The 25,928-nt window shown below is 38.9% G+C and overlaps 1 long non-coding RNA gene across 1 annotated transcript in view; it reads left to right on the top strand.

The window, feature by feature from the left end:
* The first annotated feature begins 593 nt into the window (after nucleotides 1–593).
* The window catches only part of LOC130679830 (uncharacterized), a 42,025-nt gene continuing 16,690 nt past the window's right edge, over nucleotides 594–25,928 (top strand). Inside the window, exons 1-2 of the long non-coding RNA XR_008992787.1 lie at nucleotides 594–1,303; nucleotides 1,489–1,547. This is a non-coding gene — a long non-coding RNA (uncharacterized LOC130679830). The remainder of the gene's footprint in view (nucleotides 1,304–1,488; nucleotides 1,548–25,928) is intronic.

Raw genomic sequence — 25,928 nt, 5'->3', positions numbered from 1 at the left:
TCTAGCTGTAAGTCAGCAGTTAGCTGGGCTGCTCCAGTAACACGGTCCAGCCGCGCCGAGTCGAGCAGGTCCTGAAGTGCGGAAGGGGGGGCAATGAAAACAAAGAAAGACAGAAAGAACTGGGAGAGCTGACGCTCCTGCGCGTCGCCAGCAAAGCTTTATTAGAGTCCAGAGTATTTATACAGCAAAGAAGGCACACTATTCCAGGAAATAGCATTATCCAATAGACAATCAAGCACAGTATTGACGTCATGGTAGCCAGGCAAAGGGAGGCACAGCAGGGCTCCTTCAGTTGCTCATGGAATGCCTAAACAGGATGTTCTTTGTTCTCCATTCCTGCCACATCAGCAAGTGGGGGAAGGGGTGTCAGCCCGCTCCCCACACTCCAGCAAGACTTCTTTGGGCCTCAGTTCTGTCTCTGCAAAGATGGAATTTGATGGTCTTATTTTTTAGCTCTCTTCCAGCTCTAGAGTTCGGTAATTGTGTGACTCAAATTGAGGTAAATACATGCAATCAGTAGACCTCTCTATGACTGAGTACCAGTTTCTGTTATGTTGAACTTGGGTCATTATGTCCCCCTCTTTTCTGTTTTGATCCAACTGTCCCTACATCCTTATTCTCTTCCTCACATTGTCATCATCTCTATCCCCATCCAAAAAGAAAGTTCATTTCTCTCCTTCCATTTCTTTGACTCATTAAAAGTGGTTAACTACTGCCTTGAGTTAAGCCATCTCTAAATAAGTTCGGGTTAGAGGACAACAGGCAGGCGTCAGTGAATGGGGCGCTGATGTAGATGGGTTATGGAGACAATAAGTGGGGTACCTGGGTGAAGGAAGTAGGAGCACGACTTGAGGGAGAAGGGGGGCAGGGCTAGGACATGGTGTACACTAATTTTCAATGTAGGGCTCCTTGAAATTAACCCTATCATTTCTATTCTGAGAAAAAACAATTCCTTGGTTTGGGGCAAACATTTCTCTAAGCTGTAGACCCCAGTCATGATAATGATTCTGCTAAAATTACAATATTTGAGCATCAGTTTTGCAACAGGCACAGTAATAGATGCTTTGTGGATTTTATCTCATTTAATCACTATTACCATCCTTTGAGTGCCGCTAGTTCTGTTCTTTACAGGAGGAAACCGATGCTCAGGAGTCTGAGTCGAAGTCAGAGCAAGAATCCAAGCCCAGACCCTTCCCCCCAAGCTGGTACATGCCCGCTGTGCTGCCAGTTAATCAGTAGTGAAGCAGTCAGAGTTTTTACAAAGTGCTGCAAAATCATGTCTGCATAGTCAGTCTGCCTGCAGGTGCGTTTATTACTATGCTGCTCCTCATTTTCTGCAGGTAAATGCAATTTATGAGGCATTTGTAGATTAAGTGGCATACCTAGAATAAAGGATAACCATTGACATGTTTCTCAGGATAAAAAAAAGATTGTTGTTTTGTTTTTTCGGTTTTGATTTAATTCACCCCTCTGCCTGACGAATTGGAGGAACCCAGTGCATATGTTGAATGGATGGCTACACAGATACATGCATGAATGGAAAACAGGTCATTCTCCAGAGTTTAAATGAACTGATTTTGCAATAGTGAATCCAGAAAGCAAAACTGCAGCATTCCACACCAGTATGGCTTTATTGTCTACATTCCAGAAAGAAAATATAAAACTTTGCACATAACTATTTAAAGCCCCTGATAGGTTTTTTATGTTCCATTTCCTAAGTCCCTTTGTGCAGTTACAAGTAAAGTATTACAGCATTTTCATAGGAAAAAGGATGGATTGATTTTACATCATAATAATTGCATCTACTCTGTGACAAAGCCTTGATGTTTTCTAAAAAGCCATTTTCCAACTTAATAGCTCAAGGAAAAAGATTGTTCCTAGGGGAACTAGGACAACTTTATAACTTATTCACTGTACAACTGCCCTTCGGTTCTAAAATGAAAAAAAATAAGGGTGAATTTGGAAGGGAAAAGCATGGAATAACTAAGTTCGAAGGTCATTAATGACACTAAGAGGAGTAAAAATGATAAAGTAGACACAGAAAATCATATTCTGTGAAAAATGAGATAGGTTTGTTCTAAGCAAAAAGAAAGTAAGGGGGAAAAGCGATGGAGGAAAGATCTGGGGGGGGGGGAGGGAGTAAGGACCACACCAAGTGAGTAACTCGGGGGGGAGGGAGTAAGGACCACACCAAGTGAGTAACTCGGAGTTGGAGCCAATGGGTGCATTCTAGCCTTTACCAGAACGTCAGAGCAAATGTTTTTAAAAAATGGAAGTCAGTAAAAGCACACAGTTAGGAGCAAAGTTTGGTTTCCTGGAGACAGTTTTGTGTCTTCCCCAGGAAGAGAGTCCAGGCAGGGAGCCCGTGAAGCCGAGCGCCTGATGCAGCATGAAGTGGAGAAAGCTGTGGGCCCAGGAAGCTGGTGGGGCCTTTCTGGCCAGTGACAGCACAAAGCTTTCAGTGAGGTGGGTTTCAGCGCCCACTGATGACATTTTCTGGCATTACAAAATTCTCAGTGTGAATTTAATGTCCCCCTTCCTGCTACCACAGATCCGTTTTCTACCTTCTTCATTCATTATTTAGAAGGTAGCAGCACTAGTGAAATGTGCATAACTCACATTGTTTGTGCAAGGTCTGACTGTTGAGTTTACATAGAAGTCTCAACAGAAATAAAATGCTGTCCCACCTGTGAGCCATTTGCAATGTCTGAAAGGTTACTGTGGGAAATGCCATGACTTTTAGTCTCAGTGCTGTATGTTGCCTAGTTCAGACTCCTGATAAGTGTGCTAATTTATGATGATAGATTTTATTTTCATGTCATTGGAAGTAGAGCACAACAGTGACAACCAGTGGTCGCCTCAAATGTTCGAGCTCCTTTTAGTCAATGTAAAAGCAGTATTCTCGCAATGGAGCATTTTGCTCTGTCCCCAAATACTGCATTTTGAAGCCTCATTCTGGTCCTGTTATCATGTAGGAAGATGATTAGTAAGTACAGATTGAACCAGTGATCAAGTCTGGCATTGAGGAGAAGAAAATGAAAAGATCGTGGCACAAACCCATTCAAGTCCACTCTGGGCATTTTTGCCAAATGTTCTTGCTGTGACCTACTTCTGCAGATAAGAAAAATGATTTTGCCATCCTTCTATGATGTTATGGCAATAGTGAACTGCTCCCAAGCATCTTGGTGTAGGTGGCCTTGCGAGGATAAACATTAATTATTTTCAGATTATGTCTATATTTGTCTTCTAAGAATGCATCACCACTCTCTAAATATAGGTGATTTTCTGAGATTGTATCTTACAAGTTAAACAGTCTAGGATGACACAAAATATGCATGGAGAGCAGGTGCTTGAAATATTGGTGAGCGGTGGTCATTGTTAAGATCCGAACTCTACCTCGGTGCTCAGAATAACACTGAACAATCTTCACATCGTCAGTGTCACCACCTGCTTAATTCCCACATTTTAAATCACTTGATGATGGAGGTCATCTTTAAGTTTGTGTTTCCAGCATGAAAACTGGTATCATCCGATTCTAATTCTTGGCATCTTACAATGTTACCCCAACAAATAACTTTTGTGAGAAGCAGGGTCATCATGAAATCCTCAGGACCCCATTCTGCAATAGCTGTTGCTTCACAGACCCAGGAAGAACAGTGAGGTCTCTGGCTTTTGATCTCAACTTTGAGGCCTGTGAGGCAATGCTGGGCAAAGCTTTAAGCCAAGTGTCCTAGGCACCATCATTTTCTGGCCAAGGTGCTTTGCCCAGCAACATGGAAATAGTAGAGGACCAGGGTTGAAAATAGCAAAGTTCCAATCTTTTTTAGCTCCATCCTATAAAATATTTCCTTTGACACTCCTATGGAAGAGTACTAAACTTGGGTTCTAGTTGCATGATTCACTAACTAAATAATTTATTCACTCCAACCAATAAATACTTATTGAAACCCCCCCATGTGCAAGACCTTGAAGGATATACAGACATTTGGATAAGACATTACCATTCCACATGTAAGTCTGGTTTTTTCTGTTTGTTTTGGGAGCAGGGGATGGCTAAGGATGGTTTTTTTTTATTGGAAAAACTAAAACACCAGATGTCAGAGGAGGCGTGAGGTCCCCCTTTGTGTCTTGTGAGCATGAGCAAGTGCTGGACATATCAGTGGAGCTTTGTCACATGTAATGCTTGGGAATTAATCACTTGGTGCTTTGTCCCTTGAATCCCATTCTAAAAAGCAGCTCTCAGGAATCAGTTCAAGTGTTTAATTGGTGGTGAATATACAATTGGAATGTTTGAATATGTTGAGGATGGTAACCGAAGCATAAGGTTGCCTTTCTTGTCCAACTGCCTACCACTTCTAAAACTCAGTGCCATTTTACACAGTAAAGTTGGTAGGTAGGGGAAGGATTGTATCCAATTTCATTCCCCTACTGTGGAGCAGACATGCCCAGAGGAATGACTGCACAGTGTGAGGTTGTCAGGTTTCCTAAAGAATTTAGCTAATAGGCTTCATTGTTCACAGCCCTCAAATCCTGGACAATCAACATGAAGGTTAGAGACTAGTGAAGAGTGTCAGGCTTCCAAGAGTGAGTGAATGGGGAAGTTTTTGTGGGCACTACTTCTAACTTGGGAGACTGGTTGGCCCCACTGAAAAGTTGAAGCAGCTACTCCCACTTAAAGGGAAAGAAAGCAGACATGAATGCTTGTGTTAAAAGTCAGTTAATTTAAATTTAAGGGAAAAGTTGGAGACCTTGAAGGATGTACAGACATTTGGATAAGGCATTACCATTCCACATGCAAGTCTGTTTTTGTTTGTTTGGGAAGCAGGGAAAACAAGCGCTTGAAATATTGGTGAGCCGTGGTCACCGTTAAGATCCAAACTCTACCTCGGTGCTCAGAATAACACTGGACAATCTTCACATTGTCAGTGTCACCACCTGCCTAATTCCCACATTTTAAATCACTTGATGATTGAGGTAATCTTTAAGTTGTTTTCAACATGAAAATTGTTATCATCCAATTCTAATTCTTGGCATCTTACAATGTTATCCCAGCAAATAATTTTTGTAGGAGAGAAGGCCAGAATATTGATGGAGCTGTGCAGCATCTTTTCCAGAGGCATTTCTCTTGAATGGCTTAGTTGTACAGGTAATGGGAAAGGCTAATCAGGGCTGCCTCCAGGCTTAGCAGAGAATGTGTTCTGGGTACCACTGTAAGCATTAGGGATGGCCAGAAAGTCACTGGCAGGAAGGCTAATATTATACAGTTCAGATTCCCCCAAGGGAAAAAATGTTCATGAAATTCAACTTTAGCAGCTTGAGTCATGAGATACTTGTTTTCTGCACATGTCAGAGTTAGTAGTGCCTGTACTATAAACTAGTTCACAGCATTGCATTTTCAGATAACCATTTTTCTTTCCATGTAATAATACCTTTTTACTGTGTACCAGAAGTTTTCCCTGAAATTCAGAGAGAACAGTAGGAATCAGTTGCCAGCTTGTTACTGGGTTCTGTGGGACAAAGGGAAGACCCTTTGGAAGTCCTCACCAGGCCGCCTAGCTGCTGCAGACTCTGTGATTGGTTGAGCCTGGAAGGGCGTGGAGTCCCAGGGCTGGGTGAGCAAGCACTGAGCCTTACTGGGAGGCCTGGGCTTACTCACCTTCAGCCTGTGCCAGGTTCTGCTCCACTCCCACCCTGCTTAATACCCCCAGGACTGTGCACTGTCTGTGTCAAGATTTCCCTGAGGCCAAAAGTTAATTCCTTCAGAAAGTTTGGAGTAGTCCAGGTGTGAGTTATGCAAGTGGAAGAAGGGGAGCCAGGAAGGGTGTTTGGAAGAAGAATCATTGAGATGATTTCCCACACCCCATCCATCTTTCCCCTAATATTTTTTTGAGATTTTGTCAAGTTTTCATTGAAGTATAATGCATATATAGGAAAGCATATAAATTTTCATCAGTAAATTATTAAGAAGTGGGTCCACCTATTTAACCAGCTTGTAGATCAGGAAATAAATGTAGTGTGCACTCCATTCTCCAAAGGTCTGCCTCCACCCTGACTTCTGTCATTGTTGTTGATTTTTGCCTATTCTTAAATATCCTGGAAGTGGAATTGTACAGGATGTAACCTTTTGGGCCTTTCAACATTACAACTGCATGTAGCAGTAGTTCTTTTGTTCTCATTGCTGTATAGTATATCCATTTATGAATATATCTCACTTTATCCATTCTTCTATGGATGGGCATTTGGACTGTTTCTGGTTTGGAGCTATTGCAAGTAGTACTGCTGTGAACAGCCCTCTATGATCTTTCGGTGCCCGTGTGTTCTCACTTTTGGTGGATATTTACCTAGGAGGAGAATCATGGATGTTCAGCTTTAGAAGATACTGCCAAATAGTTTTCCAAAGTATTTGTACTAACTTAAACCCCCACCAGGGGTATATGAATTCTGGTTCCTCCAGATCCTCAACAGCATTGGGCATGTTCTGTCTACTTCATTTAACTAGTCTGGTAAGTGTGGTGATAACTCATTGTGGTTTTAATTTGGTTACTCTCCTAATTGATGAAGTTAAGCACCTTTGCAAGGCCTGTGGGCCTCCTTTTTTTGTGAAGTATCTGCTCAAGTCTTACTCCCATTTTAAAAATCAGGTTTCCTGTCTTTTTCTTACTGATTTGTAGTTCTTTATGCATTTTGTTTTGCCCTTAATGATTTTCTGCCTGCCAGATCTAGCCATCTATGATAGAGGGTGTTGAAGTTTCCAATGCTGATAGTGAATTCATCTCTCTCTCTCCTTGCATTTCTTAGTTTTTGCCTCATGTAGCTGGATGCTCTGTTACCAGGCACATGCACATTAAGGATTGTTAGGTTTTCTTGGAGAATTATCCACTTTATCTAATGCCTACCATATTTGTTAGTTTTGTATTTGTTGCCTTTTTTCTTTGATCTTGTTTTTGTCTTACACTCTTTCTGTCTTTTGTAGTTTTAACTGAGTATTTTATAGGATGCTATTTTCCCTCCTTAGCATAGCAATTATGCCTTTTTTCCTACCTTTTTCAGTGGTTGACCTTGAATTTTCAATATGCACTTACAAGTAAACCCAAGTCCACTTTCAAATTAACACTATACCACTTCACGAGTGTTGAGTACTTTATAATAAAAAAAATCCTAATTCCCCCCTCCTGTCCTTTGTATCATAGCTATCATTTGTTTCACTTATGTATGAGCATTATAAGTATGTATGTGTATATATATGCATATATTAAAAACCATACATAACCAAATGCATTGTTGCTATTATTACTTTGGCCAAACTGGAATCTATTAGACCAGTTAAGAAAAAGAAAAGTTTTTATTTTACCTTACTCCTTTTTCAGTGTTCTTCCTTCCTTTATGCAGATTTGAGTTTCTCACCTGTATCATTTTCCTTCTCTCTAAAGAACTTCTTTTGATGTTTCTTGCAAGGCAGGTCTACTGGCAACATTTTCCTCAATTCTTGTCTGAAAACATCTTTATTTCTACTTCACTTTTGAAGGATTATTTTGCAGGGTAAAGAATCATAGGTTGGTTGATTTTTTCTCTTGATACTAAATGTTTCACTTCATTCTCTCTTCTTGCTTGCATGGTTTCTGGAAAGATGTTGAATCTAATTCTTATCTTTGTTCCTCTACAGGTAGGTTGTATTTTTTCTCTGACTTCTTTCAGAGGAAATCTTTTCTTTATCTTTGATTTTCTGTAGTTTGAAAATGATACACCTAGGTGTAAGTGGTGGGGTTTTTTGTGATTTTCTTGGCATTCATCCTGCTTCATATTTTCTGAGCTTTCTGTATCTGTGGTTTGCTGTCTGACATTAATTTGGGGGGAAATTCTCAGTAATTATTGTTTGAAATATTTCTTCTGTTGCTTTCCCTCTTTTTCCTCTTTCTGATATTCCCATGACACCTATGTTACATCTTTTATATTTGTCCCACAGTACTTGACATTCTGTTTTATTTATTTCTATCAATGTTCTCTTTGCTTTTCGGTTTTTAATGATTCTATTGACCCATCCTCCTCTAGCTCAGATATTCTTTCCTTAGCTGGGTCTAGTCTACTCAAAGTCCATCAAAGGCATTCTTCATTTCTGGTACAGTTCTTTCATCCATAGCATTTTATTCTGGTTCTTTCTTAGGAATCTCATGTATCTGCTTACGTTATACATCCATCTACTTTATCCATTTGAGTCTTAGCATATGAATCATAGTCATTTTGAATTCTCAGTCATAATGTTTCCAACATTCCTGCCATGTCTGGTCTGATGCCTGCTCTGGCTCTTCAAATTGTGTTTTTGACTTTTGGTATGCCTTGAAATTTTTTCTTAATAGCCAGGCATGATGTACTGGACAAAAGGAACTACTGTAATAAGGCCTTTAGCAATGTAGTGGTGAAGTATGGTGGGAGGGGAAGTATCTATTGTCCTATCATGAGGTCTCAGTTGTTCAGTGAGCCTGTTTCTCTGTGAACTTTACAAGTGTTTTTCAGTTTTTCCCCCATCTTGGGGTAAGGCAGGTGGGCTAGAGTGTGCTGCAGATGGGTATTTCCCTTCCCCCTGCTTGCTTAGGCTTGGATATTACCCCAGCAGGCAAGGCTCTGGTTAGTGACCCTGAGGGAAGACCTTGTTAAGAAAAACAGAGAGCTCCAACATTTACTGTGAGAACCAGGTAGAGCTCCTACAAGTAAACCTCACAGAAGCATGGGAGCACTACGATGGAATTCCTGGGGTTGTTCACTCCCAGACCCGTCGTGCTGAGCTTCCAGCAGGTCATCAAGCACCAGTTCAGGTCTCCCCGCCCTGGCTCAGGCCCTAAGCAGTTTCTGCTCCAGTAAGTGTGGCTCTCTGTATCCTCCTGTCCCTCCCATCCTGGAGCGATGCTTTGCCCTGTGTCCTCTCTCTTATTGACCCAAGAACTGCTGTGGACACTAGTCTGTTCAGCTTTTTACTTGTTAGTATACTGTGGCAATTTCCAAGTTCCTTACATGTAGAACCACAAACTGCAAATTCCCCCAATATTTTTTAGTTCAGTAAACATTAATTGGGTGCAGTTTGGGTATCAAATGCATTTATCAAGCAGGTGAACTCATAGGATTGAAATATGATTTTTCCTACAGTCTTCTTCACCTACACACTGGAGTGAGAAGGGAGGGCCTAGTTCTCTTCCTTTCTTCCTTTTGTAAATAATTAACATTCAGTAAAGTATGCAGATCTTAATTGTTCACTTTGATGAATTTTCGCATATATATATATATACATATATATATATATAATGTAGGTTTCCCAGTCTTGGCCCTACTGACACTTGGACTGGGTAATTCTCTGCTGCAGGAATCTGTCCTGTTCATCCCTCCCCCAGTGGCATCCCCCTAGTCATGACAATCAGAAGCTGTCTCCGGGTTTTGTCAAATGTCCCCCAAGGATCAAAATCATCCTTGGCTGAGACCCACTGATAAACAGCCATGTAACTACCATCCGAGAAGATATATCCATTCCTCCAGAAGGATCCCTTTGGGACCTTTGTTAATCCTCCTCCCTCAAACCACTGTCACTGATTTCTGTCATTATAGGTTCCTTTTGGCTATATAGTTGACCCTGAACAATGTGGGCCTGAACTGCACAAGTCCTCTTCTGTGCAGCTTTTTTACAATAAGCATTAGAAAATTCTTTGGAGATTGCAACAATTAAAAAAAAATGTTTCCTTTTCTCTAGCTTACTTCATGGCAAGAATACAGTATATAATACAAATTAACATACAAATTATATGTTAATCAGTTGTGTATGTTTCAGTAAGGTTTCTAGTCAATAGTAGGATGTTAGTAGTTAAGTTTTTGGGGAATCAAAAAGTTATGCATGGATTTTCAACTGTGGAGGTGTCAGGACCCAACCCCCATGTTGTTCAAGGATTAACTGTATTTGGACTTTGCATAAATCGAATCATTCAGTGTGTACATTTTTTGTCCAGTTTCTTTCACTTAACATAATATTTTTATAATTTATACATGATATTGCATTTATCAGTGATTTATTCTTTTTTATTACAGAGTAGTGTTCCATTTTATGAATATGCCACAATTTGTTAATACATTCTGTGTTGATGGACACTTAGGTTGTTCCAGCTTGGGGCTATTTTGAATAAGGCTGCCGTAAATATTCTGGTAAGGTCTTTTTGTGGATATATTTTCATTTCTTTCAGTAAATATCTAGGAACGGAATTTCTGGGTTGTAGGGTACATGTATATTTAATTTCTAATAAACCTCCAAACACTTCTGCAAAGTGGTTGTGCCATTTTACACAACCAGCAACGAGGTATGAGAGGTGCACTTGTGCCATATCATCAACAATGACAGTTGGTGTTGTCAATCTTTTTAGTTCTAGCTATTCTGATGAGTATCTAATTAATATTGTCCTTTGCAGTCGCCTGATGACCTAGGATATTGATCACCTGTTCAGGTGCTTTTTGCTTATTTTTCTTCTATTTTGAATAACCTAAGTCTTCTTATGGTTGATTTGTAGGAGTCCCCATACCCCCTTTCCTATCCCCCCAAAATTTTAAAGAAACCTACCACTGAGAAACCTCAGGGACTGAAAAACCTTTTGTCATCTGAATAAATTTGGCCTAAATTATAAAATCTGTGAAACGTACCCTTCTGTTTTTGTTTTCTTTTCTGTTTTCAAACTTACTGTGAGGTTAGAGAGTATTTTCCTTCAGTGAGGTCAGAAATACTCCTGGTTAGTCAGAGACATATACAAACTACTTTTGTTTTCTCTTTGGGGATGTGTCCAGTTCCCGCAGCCCCCACACAGCGGCTGGTCCTACCTCATCCTTCTGCCACTTGGCAAACAAATTAACAGCAGGGACCTGTCCCCACACAGGCAGCGAGTGAGTCACCTTCATAATTCCATATCCAAGGGAGTTCTTGGTGAGTTGTTTTCTGGAAGCATTTTTCTTTTACTCAAACAGCAATGTCTTTACCCAGTCAAAAAAATTGTTTTCTATCAACAAAGATTCCTTTTTCCAACAGAACGTAGCCATTTCCTTTCACTTGCAGTGGAAAGGGGTCTCCGGGGTTTTCCTCTTAGTTTCTGTCCAACAAAATGATTTGTTGCTAAGATGGTATTTTCCTAGCCTTTCCTCTTGAGCTAACCAGACAAAAAGAGTCCTCTCTGAATCTGAGTAATTCAGGATCTGGCTTCTGAAGGGACACGAGGGCCCTGGAAGCAGGGTGCTTTCTCGCTGCACTTTGAAAAGGGAGGTGGTGGCCCCCGGAAGGGGCGTGGCTTGTGTGTGTGTGCGCATGGAGTGACATGTCCAGGTTGTGTCGTGATTTCTAAATACCGTTTCCCCCTAAAGGAACCAGGTCTTTGGGAAAATGGCTGATTCCATATCTAGGATAAGAAACATGTAAGATGAGGCAGAGTCCTGTCCTAACTAAAGGCAAAAAACAAATGAACAAACAAAAACCGCTGCAAACTCCTAGGATCACAGCAGGGCTTAGACTCCAAGTTGAAGAAGTTTCCAGTGACAAAGATGGGACATCTTGAGCATCAATAAACATAATGACTGCATTAGATTAAAGCATGCCAAATATATTATAAATCCATGAGTTTATAATGACACTAAAAACACAAACAAAAAGAGTCACCATATTCCAGTCTGCAGAAAACCTGACAGGGCAAAAGATCTGACTTCTTCAAAACATAAAAAGCAAAGGTGAAAAAAGGAGAGAAGAGGATCCCCTTTCTGAGCCCACTTATTTCTCACAGCCTAGAAAGATGAAGAACTCAAAGAAATTTTTTACCCCCAATCAGTAAAAAACAGAAAACATTTCCCAAAAATGTTTATAAGCCTTATCTTTAAGTATGCCAAATGGAATAATTCTGAGAGCACAGCAGACTTAATGGAATTCTTGTTTATACTCATAGCATGTTGGCAATTTAATTGTGCTAAAGACACCTAAAATGATACATGAGTTTCAAAAATTTCTCTACCCCAAAACATAGTGTATTTTTTCTCATGGCCTTATAACTTGGACAAGTTGTGGTATTTACTCTCATCTCATCAAAATTTATCTTTCTGTCTCCTCTCAAAACGCCTCTAATCCTGAGGAAATTATTTTTCATCTTGCTATAAAGAACCCTAGATATGTAATGTTACTTTTGCAGCTTAACAGCCATGAATTTCAGGCATGTCAGGCGAGGGCTTTTGACTAAACTTTCTTGGACCCCCGTGTGGGAAGCGTTTGCTTGTTTGGGGCTGGTTTCAAGCACTGCAGAGCCTGGTGCAGCCCTAGACCAACCCGGGGAGGGGGAAGCCCCTGTCCACAGATGACGAGACTAAGGCATGAAGGCTGGGCCATCCGACCATGTGGCCTCTGGAAAATGCATATGTTCTTTCTCCCTCAGCTGTCCCCTTCAGCCACATTTTCTCTTATAGCTGTCTATATATTTTGCCAGCTTTGACTTGCATTGAAGTATGCAAATTATTCAGTTACAGTAACTCATAGAACTTGCATTTCTGTGGAAAGAAGGCAAGACCCAGGTCTCATTGTGAGTTGGAAGCTAGCATTTTATGACAGTGAGCTGATTTTAAAGTATTTCCTAACAAAAGAGTTGAGCTTTGGTCATTTCCAAATACTTGATGCTTCAATAGCCAGAAAAGTCCATTTCAAATTGTAATACACTAATAATTGAGTGGTTATGGCCTTATTTTTATCTATCCATTCATTCCCACTGTTTTACAGAGTGTCTTGATGAATAATCAATCAGATTCTTCTTTCTGGTTAATGTTGAGTATATTTGGTAAGGGCCTAATTATTGTAAATTCAGTCAAATAATTTCATGTAGTAAAAACCCATTGTGTATTCAGTGATCTCAGATTCAGAGCTGAATTTCTAAAGGAGTAGATTACGTCAGTAACCAAGGATGTGCTGGTTGACCTCTAGGAGTGCTACCTGTTACACCCCTTTTGGAGACCCCCGACATAAAGTTATAAGAGGCCTCTGGGCTCCAAGTAATTTTTCATGGAGTAGGTGATATTTTACATGAAGCCATCTCCATTCTTATATTTGCAACATTATAGGTTTGCAGTGTTTTCTTCAGATGCCATGTCTGCAATTTTAGTACCTGTCACTGGTAGATGTTATTGTTACTTAGGTAGTGTAAACAAAATAAAGCCTTATTTAATTAAGCCTTGGATATTTTATATATACAATCAGCCATTTGTGCTTCCTCCTTTAAAAATAATTAAACAAAAATTCGTTCATGAACAGCAGAGAAAAAGATGCATCTGTAGCAATACCTAAAATACATAAAACATGTAGGTATTGTAATAATAAAAATAATAATAACAACAAGTTTTTCCACTTATTGAGGGCCCCGTCTGTTCCAAGTTTGCCAAGCCATTTATGTCCCTTATCATACTGAGCCCTCAACCGTAGACGGGCAGACCCAGAAGCAGCTGAGGCTCTGAGTTGTCGGTCGGCTCATAGGTGTTGAGGGGATTCAGTCTCAGCTTCCCTTCAGTTCGGAGCCCCATCTCTACTTTCCCACAGCCTCTGATGTGTGCCTTCTCATGCTAATCTGTTTTTACTTCTCTCTGTTTAATAGGCTCTGTCTCCAACTTATCAGTCCTCCCATATCAAGGAGAGTCCCCTTTCTGGTACCAACCTGATTCTCCTAGCTCCTCCTGGAGCTTAGATGTTGGGTGTAAAACTTTCCACTTTGAACCTTGATTACTACATGCCTTTCTCTAGTCCCATAAGCCATTCTTGGAGAAGCTCCATGAGCAGATGTGCATAAAAGAGCCCCCCTTTGTTTTCCGCATGGCTTAAAGTAAAAAGGCTGAAGCTCCTGGTTAAAACACCACATTGCATTGTCTTCTGTCAGTGCATTTACTTTTATTTCATTTTGTAGTTCTAAAATCCTCATGTCCATTCTCTCCCCCTCCTTTAAAATGATTTAGAGTTTTATGATCCCTGTTTATTTCCAACAACTCCAATTAACAGTCTTAAGAAATACATGGTGTTTATTTAAAAATGGATATATTTGCATGTTTTCCTTTTTAAAGATATGCACATTTAAAAATATCGTATTTTCAAAGTCAATCCTAAGTAGTAAATGGTTAAAGAAAATAAGAAATGATCCCTTTCTTGCCTGTCCTTAACTGTTATTTGATTATTCGAAGTTGTAGCGGCATCTTTTACTGAGCTGACTAAACTATGCCAGCATAACTCTATAACTCATCCTCCTCTAACTTAGAGACAAAAATTCCTTCCTGAGATTTCATGCTCATTTCTCATCTATCTGTAGGCTCTCCTTGCATGCCAGAAGCTTTCTCATCTCTTCTTTGAAGAATAATTCTCTTCAAAGAATTTTCTCTTTACAAGAAGGGCTTTAATTTGAATTTGCCCTTCTTTCTCTTCCTTACTTCTAATCCAAAAGAAGCAGTCTACTTTCTTCTTAAAAAACAGAGTGACTGCATCATTCCAACTGCTGCTAAATCTGACTTAAAATTGGAAATTATGGATTCTTCCTTCAACTACAGTTACTATAGCAATTATCTCTTAAAAAAATTACACAGAAGGAGATTTTAGAATGGCATGAATACTAAGCTCAGAAATGAAGACTGATTGCAAAACCCAGCCCTGTGAGCAAAAGTTGCTTAACTTCTCTGAACTTTAGTTCCTCATTTATAATTGGGAGACAATTAAATTAGATATTTAATTCAAGTAGATTTGTAAGTATTTTTAGATGAGACCATGCCTTGCACTTAATTTCTTCACTGCATGAAAATCATATTAGCATTTACTAAAAAGCTTATACAAACTATTAACCTGTTGGCAGGTAAGAAAAAGGATGTGAGTTCACAATTAACCAATTCATAAGAAAAACAAGTATTAAACATTTAGAAGAATGTTCAAACTCATAACAATTAAATAAATTCAAAAGGCACTGAGATGTCATTTTCCTTTTATTAGCACTAATTAAAAAAAACAATGCTGGTGGCATTGCCAATTGGTACAACTCATTGAAAAAAGTATGCATCAATTTATAGTAATATTCATCCTTCTCAATTTAGCAATCCCATTTCTGGGATTATATCTTAAGGGAATAATGGAAGAAAATCTATAAATATGATCATAATTATTTCATTATTGCTTATGATGTTACCAAACCTGAGAACAATTTAGGTTTGTAATGGATTAAGTTATGATGGACTATTTTGCAGCTATTAAAATAAGAATAAAAACTTCCTGGGCAGCATGTAAAAGTGTTTGTGGTATTAAAAATATGCACATATGATAATCAGCCTGAAAAAAATACATCTTAAACTATATGGAAATAGACCTCCATGATAATTACGTTAGGGCATTATAGCATATGTTGCCTTTTGCTTTTTCCCTGTTTCCCCAAATCTTTTGTAAGGCAATGTTCTTTTAAAATCAAAATTAGGCTTTTAGTCTGATGTGTTCAGTCTGAAAAAAAATTTTTATTTGAGTGCCTATTATGCATCTGGAAAATTTGCTATAGCATTTTTGGTCTTTAAAAATGCCAGAATCTTTCCTCATTGTTTACTCCAGGGCAATAAAAAAGCAAAAAAGTGTGTTTAGTGGGATATTTAAAATAAGTCCTTCATATATAACCTAAGATTTAAGGTGATACTGTGTGTAACCCAAGTGTTTAGTGCTACGCTGTCAGCACAACGCGTTTAAAATACAATGGTGTTCTGTCTCACTATAACCATCTGCTTAAAGACTCGTGCCAAACTCAACTTACTGGCTTACTCAGGTCACTTCATGGAGGAGAACAGGCTCTCAGTGATGATGCATTGACCAGAGCATCAACGTGAACAAGTCTGAATAATGCATCTCAAAGTTACATGTAGAGGTAACCAGATTGAAGTAAGCTAGTCAAGATCATTTGCCAAGTATTGTAGCATTATTTTTAGTTGAATTTTTTATTGAAATAGATGTCATTCACTTGTGGTTGTAAGAAATAATCTAATGTACGTTTTGCCCCGTTTCCCACAGTGGTAACGCTTTACAGAGCATCCTACCACAGGCAGGGCCGGCCCAGCTCCGCTCACCATACTCAGCCTTCCCCAGTCTTCGCGCATGTGTGCTCACATGTATGGCGCTCCCACTTTATCGCCTGTGTCTGACTGTCCACCACCACACTCACAATGCTGCAGAGGTCCATCAACACAAGGGTCCCTCCTGTTGCTCTTTTATAATCACAGCCCCCCTCCCTCCCATCCCAACCCCAGCAACCACTTGTACTCTGTAAAATTTTGTTATTTCAAGAATGTAATATAAACAGAATTCTGTAGTATATATATTTTGAAATTGGTTTTTAAAAACTCAGCACAATTCCCTGGACATTCTTCCAAATTGTTGCATGTATCAGGACTTCACTGCTTGGTATTGCTGTTATTCCAAAGTGTAAATGTACCAGTTTGTCTGACCATCTGGGCTGATTCCAGTTTATGATGGTGATGTAATGCTGCTGTAAACATTCATGTTCAGGTTTTTGTGTGAACATAAAGTTTTGTTTCTCTGGAATAAATGTCAGAAACTAAAATTTCTGTGTCTTATAGTAATTACATGTTCAGTTTTCAAAGAAACTACTAAATATTGTTTTCTGAAATGTCTGTACCATTTTATAATGCCCCCACCGATGTACAGGAGATTTTGTTTCTTTGCCAGATTTTGTTTCTAGTGCTGTCATGGTAGCCTTTACTTTGAAGTCAAATTTGGGACCGTTTTTGGTTCCAAAATTGGCCAAGACCACTTTAAAGGGCCCCTCCTCCATCCTTTCCCTAAAAAGTGTAGTAGATCACCCTGTGCTATTCTTGCTACTTGACAGAATTTTGCCCTCCTGCCCCTGAATAGTTCTGGCACCAGGACCACTCACTATAGCATCTCACTGCTGTCTGAGTGATGTGCTCATGGTACCTTTCTACTGTGAACTAGTGGGGTTCACAGCCACATCCTCACAAGCTAGTTAGTCCCTCCTCCATCATCGACACTGGGTCAGAAAACACTTTATCTGGCAGGTATCTCCCTTGGTTACATCTCTGTTAGAAGAATTAATATTTACAGCTAAAACAGGAATTTAAAAATAATAACTGAAATAAATATGTTTAAGTGCTAGGAAACTTTCTTTTGCTATGAAAAACTATTTTGTTCCCCTTCTGGGATTTCTCATTGTACTGATATTCCAAGTTTATTGTCTTCTTCAACACCCGTGCTTCTGAATGTGAAAAAATCTAGGTAAGAGTGAGCATGGCTTCTTTGAAATATTATTTATTACAATGGTTTTGCTGACAAATATTTCAGTTAAATGGTACTGTAGGAAAACACTCCCTCACTTCTGAAGAAAATGCAATAACTATTTCTGAACAACTTGTTTGGCCAGAGGCATGTTGCCAGCGGAGGCAGCTCAGCGGAAACTGTCGAAACACCACCCTCCTCCCGAGCTGCAGTGCGGCCACGGTGCCCCTGGGCCAAGTCCCCTCTGTAGGTGGTCCATGGGAATGAGAAATTAAAATGATGTTTGACTTATGAGTGATAGTGTCTTTATTGTAGTAGCACTGAGTATAGAATTATTTCATTTAACAAATGTTTTGTGCTTGAGGCAATCATGTATTTTTATATAACACCTAGAGACTGTTGCCATATGAACATTCGCTTCCATGGGTTTGCTATCATTCGCCGTTACTGGATTTGCTTAGTGTAACTGGGAGCTTCTGTGGTGGCATCAGAATTGCTTATTCACTGGTGTTACAATAAATAGCAGCATCCAGTGCCAAGAATACTTCCCACCATCCACTTAATCTGAAAGAAGTGATGAGAGGCTTCTGTCTGGAACTCACTTGCTTTATTGAATAGGATCAAGGCCCAGTAAGTGTTTCATTGGTCCGTATGCTCAGCCCCCTCTAGAGATGAAGAAATATCAATCTTGTTTTGCTTCTCCTATCTTTGATCTTACGTTCCTTCTTTCCTGTTTGCTAGTAATTCATTTAGCAAGCCAGTGTCTTTCAGTGGGAAAGTGTTTGCCACTCTGTGCTATGCCAGGTTTTACTGCCTCTCCTTGCCAAGGCAATATTCATAATTAGAGTAATAATTACCTCTTTCAGAGTACTGCCTCAGAAGTCTTCCTTTCATAACCCAAAAATAGGCTGTTTTCTTCCAGCGGGCATTTGGCATCCATCTTACACTTACCCCACCTTACTGGAATCATCTCACTACTTGACTGTCCCCCTCTCATGTCAGCACCGCGAGGGAATGCCTTCTTGGTGTGGTCTGTGCCTGGGACAGTTGCTGGCACACAAACAGTCCTTGTGATTGAATGAACTGAATGAATGAAGCCAGCCAGCCAGCCAGCTAGCCGAGAGAGAAGAATATCTATTTATCCGATTCAAAAAGTTGAATCTAGGTATCATCTGTGTGGGCCTGGTCAGTGCTGAATTACTAAACTACTAAAAATCACTTAACCATGGTGTTATTTAAGACATCAAATATATTTGATAAGTGCTTGAAAAAGTTACTCTTATTATTTTTATATTTGCATTTGTATTGTATATTTTATTTTTATAAATGAAGTTTGAGCTTAATAACTGGCTTTTACAATATAAAGTATAAATTCTCTTTTCCCTGCCATAAAACCATTGTTTCAAGACATAACTTTGAACATTAGCCATAGCAAGACAAAAATACATATTGAAGGCATAATTTTATATATTTACTTTTTTAAGTTTACAGTACCCTTTAAAAGGAACTTTTGTGTATGGCTATGCTTATTCTAAAGAGCCTTTTCTAAAGCTCTCAATTATTATGCAACTAACATTTTCCAATACTTTACAGTTTTATCTGTCTTGTTTGGCACATCCCAAAGCATTGATGTCGCCTTTTCTTTTTAAAGCTAATTCTGTGTTTTGCAGCCTGCCTTGACAGCACAACTTTTTATTGACTGAAATTCCAAATCTATGTTGAGGAATAGAATTTAAAAATAAAAATTTGTTAACTAAGATTGAAGAAAAATTTTAAGTGTTTAACATAGTGCACAAACGTATTGGAGCATAGTAAATCTAACATTTGGCCAGCTATTACATCAGCCTGGCCCAGTTTATTGTGATTTCCAAAGATTGTCTTTAGATGATGACTCAAAGCAGACACATTATTTTTAGACATTGTAACTCCCTCTCCCCCTTTCCATTCCCAAGTGACAGAATTCAGGTGACAGGACACAGAGAGCCACAGACCTTAGGGCCCCTGTGAAAGAGCCATCTTCCCTTGTTTTTCATAATCACTTATATTTTTGTAAGTATGTGTTCCAGAAATGTAACCATGGAGCCTGAAGATGTAACTGTATTCATATACTCTGAAAAGCTTTAAGACTTTTACTTCAAAGAATAAAACTAAAAAGATTACATATGGAGATTTTTCTCAGTATATGAAACAAAATAAAATTATCCTCTCAAAATAAGTGGCAGTTTAGGGAAAGCAATGTTTCCTGTCATGGATAAAAGCTAGGGAACACAAAATCAGCATCTGAAATATGTTAACTCACAGTGTTTCAAATAAAAAGAAGCAAAAATGCATTGTACACTCACTACCTATTCCCAAGGATGATTGCAGTTTCTTATTATTAAGTCCTACAAAATACAGAATGTACTTGGCAGGTAAAACTATAAAAACTACAGATGAAGAAAATACATTATTATCTCAAATATTAATGTTTTTCCTTTTTGATGGGAGGTTTAAATTAATTTACAGATATCCTTTTTTCTTTCTGAATGCACTATTTTGCATTATTTAATCAGCTTGTAGTGTTCTCCATCTTGAGTTCATATTCACAGGCATGCAAAAGAAAACAAATTTTTGGTATTTGAGGCAGTAATGAAGAGTAAAAGTCCCTAAACTCTGCATTATATCTGATTCATCTGTAAACTTACAGTGGGAAAAGCATGGCTTGGGAGTCAGATTTCTTCCTAAACCCATCTTTATCACTTAATTCTCTGTATCCTGAGCAAGTCACTTAAATTTTCCTGAGCTTCTGGTTTTTGTAAAACAAAGTTTCAAGTGCCTGCTTTATCTAAGTCACAGGATGTGCTGAGGATGAAAGGAGTCAAAAAAGGCTTACTATGCTATAAAGTGTTTCACAGGTTTTGGGGAGGTCCTGTTAAATAATCCCATTTTGCAGATGAGGAAAGGCTAAGGGGCTAACAAGGTTATTGAAGGTCACACAGCTGGTAAATGAGAGATTTAGTTCTAAGATGCAATGTCTATAATTTCAGCATTTTTCACATTTTGGAACTGATAATTCTTTCTTATGGGGCTGTCCTGTCCATGACAAGATGTTTAGCAATATCCCTGCCCTCCACTCCATAGATGCCAGTAGCATCCCCCAACTTGTGACAACCAAAAATAACTCCATATGCTGCCAAATGTTGCCTGGTGGTGAAATCGCCCCAGGTTGGACACCATTGGTCTTTATTATTCCAAAGCTAAAGTTATTAACCACTTCTTTGGTGACATTTACCAGTATTGTCATTATTCTGAATGGTTCCTGTTGGAAAACTCCATAGCATAGAAATTTTCAGAATTAAAAAAGAGCTATGTGGTGTTGAACCATTGTCTTACTGTTTTCTGAATATTAGCAGTCACATTTTCTTCTTAGAAGATCCCTGCAAACTGGTCTTACAGAAGCAGAATATCCCTTAACAGGGTCACTATCTGGAGGTCAGACTCCGTGACCTTCCCCTGTAATTCTGTGATCATTCCCTAACAGGACCTGCTGTTCTCTCAGGCTGGTATCTTCATGGGCTCCTAATACCTCTTATCAGCTTAGAGGCAAGGGAGAAAAATGCATGTACTTTCAAAACCATTATCTCATTTAATCTTCCCAATAAGCCCTGGAGGTTAGTACCACATTTCCCTGTTCATATTTTGGTTAGGAGCCTTGCCCTTTCTTCTTAGCCTGCTCTTTCAGCTTTGGTGTTCTAACTGCAGAACTGGATGTAGAAAGCCAGCAGGAAGTTGACCAGGAAACACAGCAGGTGCCTGCTCCCCGGCACTGCATGAAGAGCAGCACCTTCTGAATCACTCCACACAAAGCAGGTGCTTTCTGCCCTGAGTGACTCTTCGTTTTTCACTTTTTTTAAACAGGATCCTTAAATACCCGCCTCCTCTGACTGCATTTGGGGACTTAAGAACCAACTGTCCAAGAGCAGAAGGATTTTACTTCTGTTGTTCACTCCTTCCCCTCCCTCCAAAAAGAGCCAAGAATGAGCTTCCCCACCCTCCACCCTTACCCAGCTTCATCTCTGATCTACATCCCACTCTTGTCCTGTATTGGCACAGTTTGCAATTCATCACCTCTGAACTAAAATTTTCTGACCATTTACAATTGACTCAATTATGTTTGTTTCTCTGCAACTAAAACTATTGGGAACTTAGATGCATTTGATGTGAGCCTCATTCAATAGTCTAAATAAAAATATTTTGTATGTAGACCTGTATGAAATTAAAATTTTTTAAACACAGTGTGTTTTTTTTTTTGGTGTTTTTTGAGAGGGCATCTCATATTTACTGATCAAATGGTTGTTAACAACAATAAAATTCTGTATAGGAGACTCAATGCACAATCATTAATCAACCCCAAGCCTAATTCTCAACAGTCTCCAATCTGCTGAAGAATAACGAACAAGTTCTTACATGGTGAACAAGTTCTTACATAGAGAATAAGTTCTTACATGGTGAACAGTGCAAGGGCAGTTATATCACAGAAACTTTCAGTTTTGATCACGCATCATGAACTATAAACAATCAAGTCAGATATGATTTGTTTGATTTTTATACTTGATTTACATATGAATCCCACATTTCTCCCTTATTATTATTATTATTTTTTTTAAATAAAATGCTGAAGTGGTAGGTAGATGTAAGATAAAAGTAGAAAACATAATTTAGTGCTGTAAGAGGGCAAATGTAGATGATCAGGTCTGTGCCAATAGACTAAGTATTACTCCAAGCTAGACAAGGGCAACAAAACATCCACGGATGCAGAAGATTTCTCTCAGAACAGGGGTGCTGAGGTTCTAAGCCTCACCTCTGTTAATCCCCAATTTCTCACCTGATGGCCCCCCTGCGACTGTGCCTGTCTTAAGTGGTTTCTCCCTTGAGGAATCTTACCCATCTCTGGCTAACCAGCCATCTTCTGGGGCCATACAGGGAAATGTAAAGTTGGTAAGTGACGGAGAAGCAATATTCTTTGAAAAGGTTAGCTTTTTACTTCTTTGCAGATTTATGCCCTGTGGCTTCTATGCCCAGCATTTGTCTTGAGGTAACTTTACCACTTGGAAGAATTATGATACTCAGTAATTTTCAATATGAGGCACGAATTCTACTAAAGGGCTGTGATTAGGAAGGAAGAAGAAAAGCTTTAGAAGTAACAGACAGAAGAAAACATGGGAAGATTGGTTATTTCTCTGACATATCTTCTTGTAGAGTAACATAAGCATGTATAGGTTTTAACAAACTAATTAAATTGCATACAATCATTAACATAATAGGAATACAGCTACATAACAAAAGCAGACCTACAATTACCAGCCATATCCAGTGAAACCAAGAAAACCAGTTAGGTACCCTAGGCATTTGTGAAAACTTACCAATGATATGATGGATAATGTCTAACTGAATTTGAATAGTTTGAGAAAAATCAGACAAATTAAAACAACAAAATCCTGGGAACTGTTCACATCCCATATGTTCTTTTAACTGTAGATAGTCTATAGTCGCACGATTTTGGAGAACTGCAACTTGCACTTCTCCTAATTCTTGGTTGAGTTCCAACAGTATAGATCCAGTCAAATTTGTTGTTTTACTGTATGCACAGGCCAGCTTAGATATCTCCTTCTTCATTCCAATGGCACATCCAGGAACCAGTGGAATGAATGCAGCTACAACTGCAGTAGCGCCAGGATCTTTGTTGAAGTTTTTTGATGATCATTTTCTGGAGTGACTCTTCCAGAGGATATTGGTGTTGGAAGTTCTTCTTCATATCGTATCATGATTCGTTTTCTGGGTAGCCAAATTAAGCTTTGATCCTCTGTATAAACACAAACACACCCTTTGCCCACACTTCGATATGACCTTTATACCATTGTGAAGAACCTATTGGAGATCACCACACAGGAACTGCTTTTTTTTTTTTTAAGAGAAAGGAATATTACCAGAAAAATGTACTTCCATAGCTGATCATCCAACACCCTTTAAAAGATCAAATTTAAGGATATGTAAAGCATGCATTTATCGTTGATTTGAAGTTAATTTCATCCTATCAGGGAGTAATCCCCATCCCTATTTTTTTATAATCATTAATCTACAATAACATGAAGAACATTATGTTTACAAGGCTCTCCACTACAGCAAGTCCCCCCCCAAAAACCCCATTATAGTTACTGTCCATCAGAATAGCAAAATGTAGAATCACTAATTGTTTTCTGTGTTGCACAGTCCTCCCCTTTCCCCCACACCCCACATTATATGTGCTAATCACAACACCCCCTTTCTTCTTCCCCACCCTTATCCCTTCTTACCCTCCCATTCTCCCCAGACTCTTTCCCTTTGGTAACTGTTAGTCCCTTCTTGAGTTCTGTGATTCTGCTGCTGTCTTGTTCCTTCAGTTTTTCCATTGTTCTTATACTCGACAGATGAGTGAAATCATTTGGTATTTGTCTTTCTCAGCTTGGCTTATTTCACTGAGCATAATACCCTCTAGCTCCATGTTGTTGCAAATGGTAGGATTTGTTTTCTTCTTATGGCTGAGTAATATTCCATTATGTATACGTACCACATCTTCTTTATCCATTCATCTACTGATGGACACTTAGTTTGCTTCCATTTCTTGGCTATTGTAAATAGTGCTGTGATAAGCATAGGGGTGCATCTGTCTTTTTCAAACTGGACTGCTGCATTCTTAGGGTAAATTTCTAGAAGTGGAATTCCTGGGTCAAATGGTAGGTCTATTTTGAGCAGTTTGAGGAACCTGCACACTGCTTTCCACAATGGTTGAACTAATTTACATTTCACCAGCAGTGTAGGAGGGTTCCCCTTTCTCCACAACCTCACCAACATTTGTTGTTGTTTGTCTTTTGTATGGTAGCCATACTTACTGGTGTGAGGTGATATCTCATTGTGGTTTTAATTTGCATTTCTCTGATAACTAGCTATGTGGAGCATCTTTTCATGTGTCTGTTGGCCATCTGAATTTCTTCTTTGGAGAACTGTCTGTTCAGCTCTGCCCATTTTTAATTGGATTATTTGCTTTTTGTTTGTTGAGGTGCGTGAGCTCTTTATATTCTTTGGATGTCAAGCCTTTATCGGATCTCTCATTTATGAATATATTCACCCATACTGTAGGGTAACTTTTTGTTCTATTGATGGTGTCCTTTGCTCTACAGAAGCCTTTTAGTTTGATGTAGTCCCACTTGTTCATTTTTGCTTTTGTTCCCTTGCACAGGGAGATATGTTCATGAAGAAGTCACTCATGTTTATATCCATGAGAATTTTGCCTATGTTTTTTTCTAAGAGTTTTATGGTTTCATGACTTACATTCAGGTCTTTGATCCATTTCAAATTTACTTTTGTGTATGGGGTTAGACAGTGATCTAGTTTCATTCTCTTACATGTAGCTGTCCAGTTTTGCAAGCACCATCTGTGGAAGAGACTGTCATTTCGCCATTGTATGTCCATGGCTCCTTTATCAAATATTAATTGACCATATATGTTTGGGTTAATGTCTGCAGTCTCTAATCTGTTCCACTGGTTTGTGGCTCTGTTCTTGTGCTAGTACCAAATTGTCTTGATTACTATGGCTTTGTGGTAGAGCTTGAAGTTGGGGAGTGAGATCCCCCACCACTTTATTCTTCTTTCTCAGGATTGCTTTGGCTATTTGGGGTCTTCGGTGTTTCCATATGAATTTTTGAACTCTTTGTTCCAGTTCACTGAAGAATGTTGCTGGTAATTTGATAGGGATTGCATGAAATTTGTATATTGCTTTGAGCAGGATGGCCATTTTGACGATATTAATTCTTCCTAGCCAAGACCATGGGATGAGTTTCCCTTTGTTAGTGCCCCCATTAATTTATCTTAAGGGTGTCTTGTAGTTTTCAGGGTATAGGTCTTTCAATTCTTTGGTTAGGTTTATTCCTAGGTATCTTATTCTGTTTGATGCAATTGTGAATGGAGTTGTTTTCCTGATTTCTCTTTCTATTGGTTCATTTTAAGTGTATAGGAAAGCCACAGATTTCTGTGTGTTAATTTTGTATCCTGCAACTTTGCTGTATTCTGATATCAGTTCTAGTAGTTTTAGAGTGATGTCTTTAGGGTATTTTATGTACAATATCATGTCATCTGCAAATAGTGACAGTTTGACTTCTTCTTTACCAGTCTGGATTCCTTGTATTTCTTTGTTTTGTCTAATTTCCATGGCTAAGACCTCCAGAACTATGTTAAATAACAGTGGGGAGAGTGGGCATCCCTGTCTTATTCCCGATCTCAGAGGAAAAGCTTTCAGCTTCTCGCTGTTAAGTATGATGTTAGCTGTGGGTTTATCATAAGTTGCCTTTATTATGTTGAGGTACTTGCCCTCTGCAAATTTTGTTGAGAATTTTTATCATGAATGGATGTTGAATTTTGTCGAATGCTTTTTCAGCATCTGTGGAGATGATCGTGTGGTTTTTGTCCTTCTTTTTGTTGATGTGGTGAATGATGTTGATGGATTTTTGAATGTTGTACCATCCTTTCATCGCTGGGATGAATCCCACTAGGTCGAGGTGTATGATCCTTTTGATATATTTTTGAATTCGGTTTCCTAATATTTTGTTGAGTATTTTTG

This window comes from Manis pentadactyla, chromosome 12 (genome assembly GCF_030020395.1).
Source record: "Manis pentadactyla isolate mManPen7 chromosome 12, mManPen7.hap1, whole genome shotgun sequence".
In the NCBI taxonomy this organism is placed as follows: domain Eukaryota; kingdom Metazoa; phylum Chordata; class Mammalia; order Pholidota; family Manidae; genus Manis; species Manis pentadactyla.
Note: the sequence above shows the minus strand (reverse complement) of the source record. Positions and strands in the feature narration are given on the sequence as shown.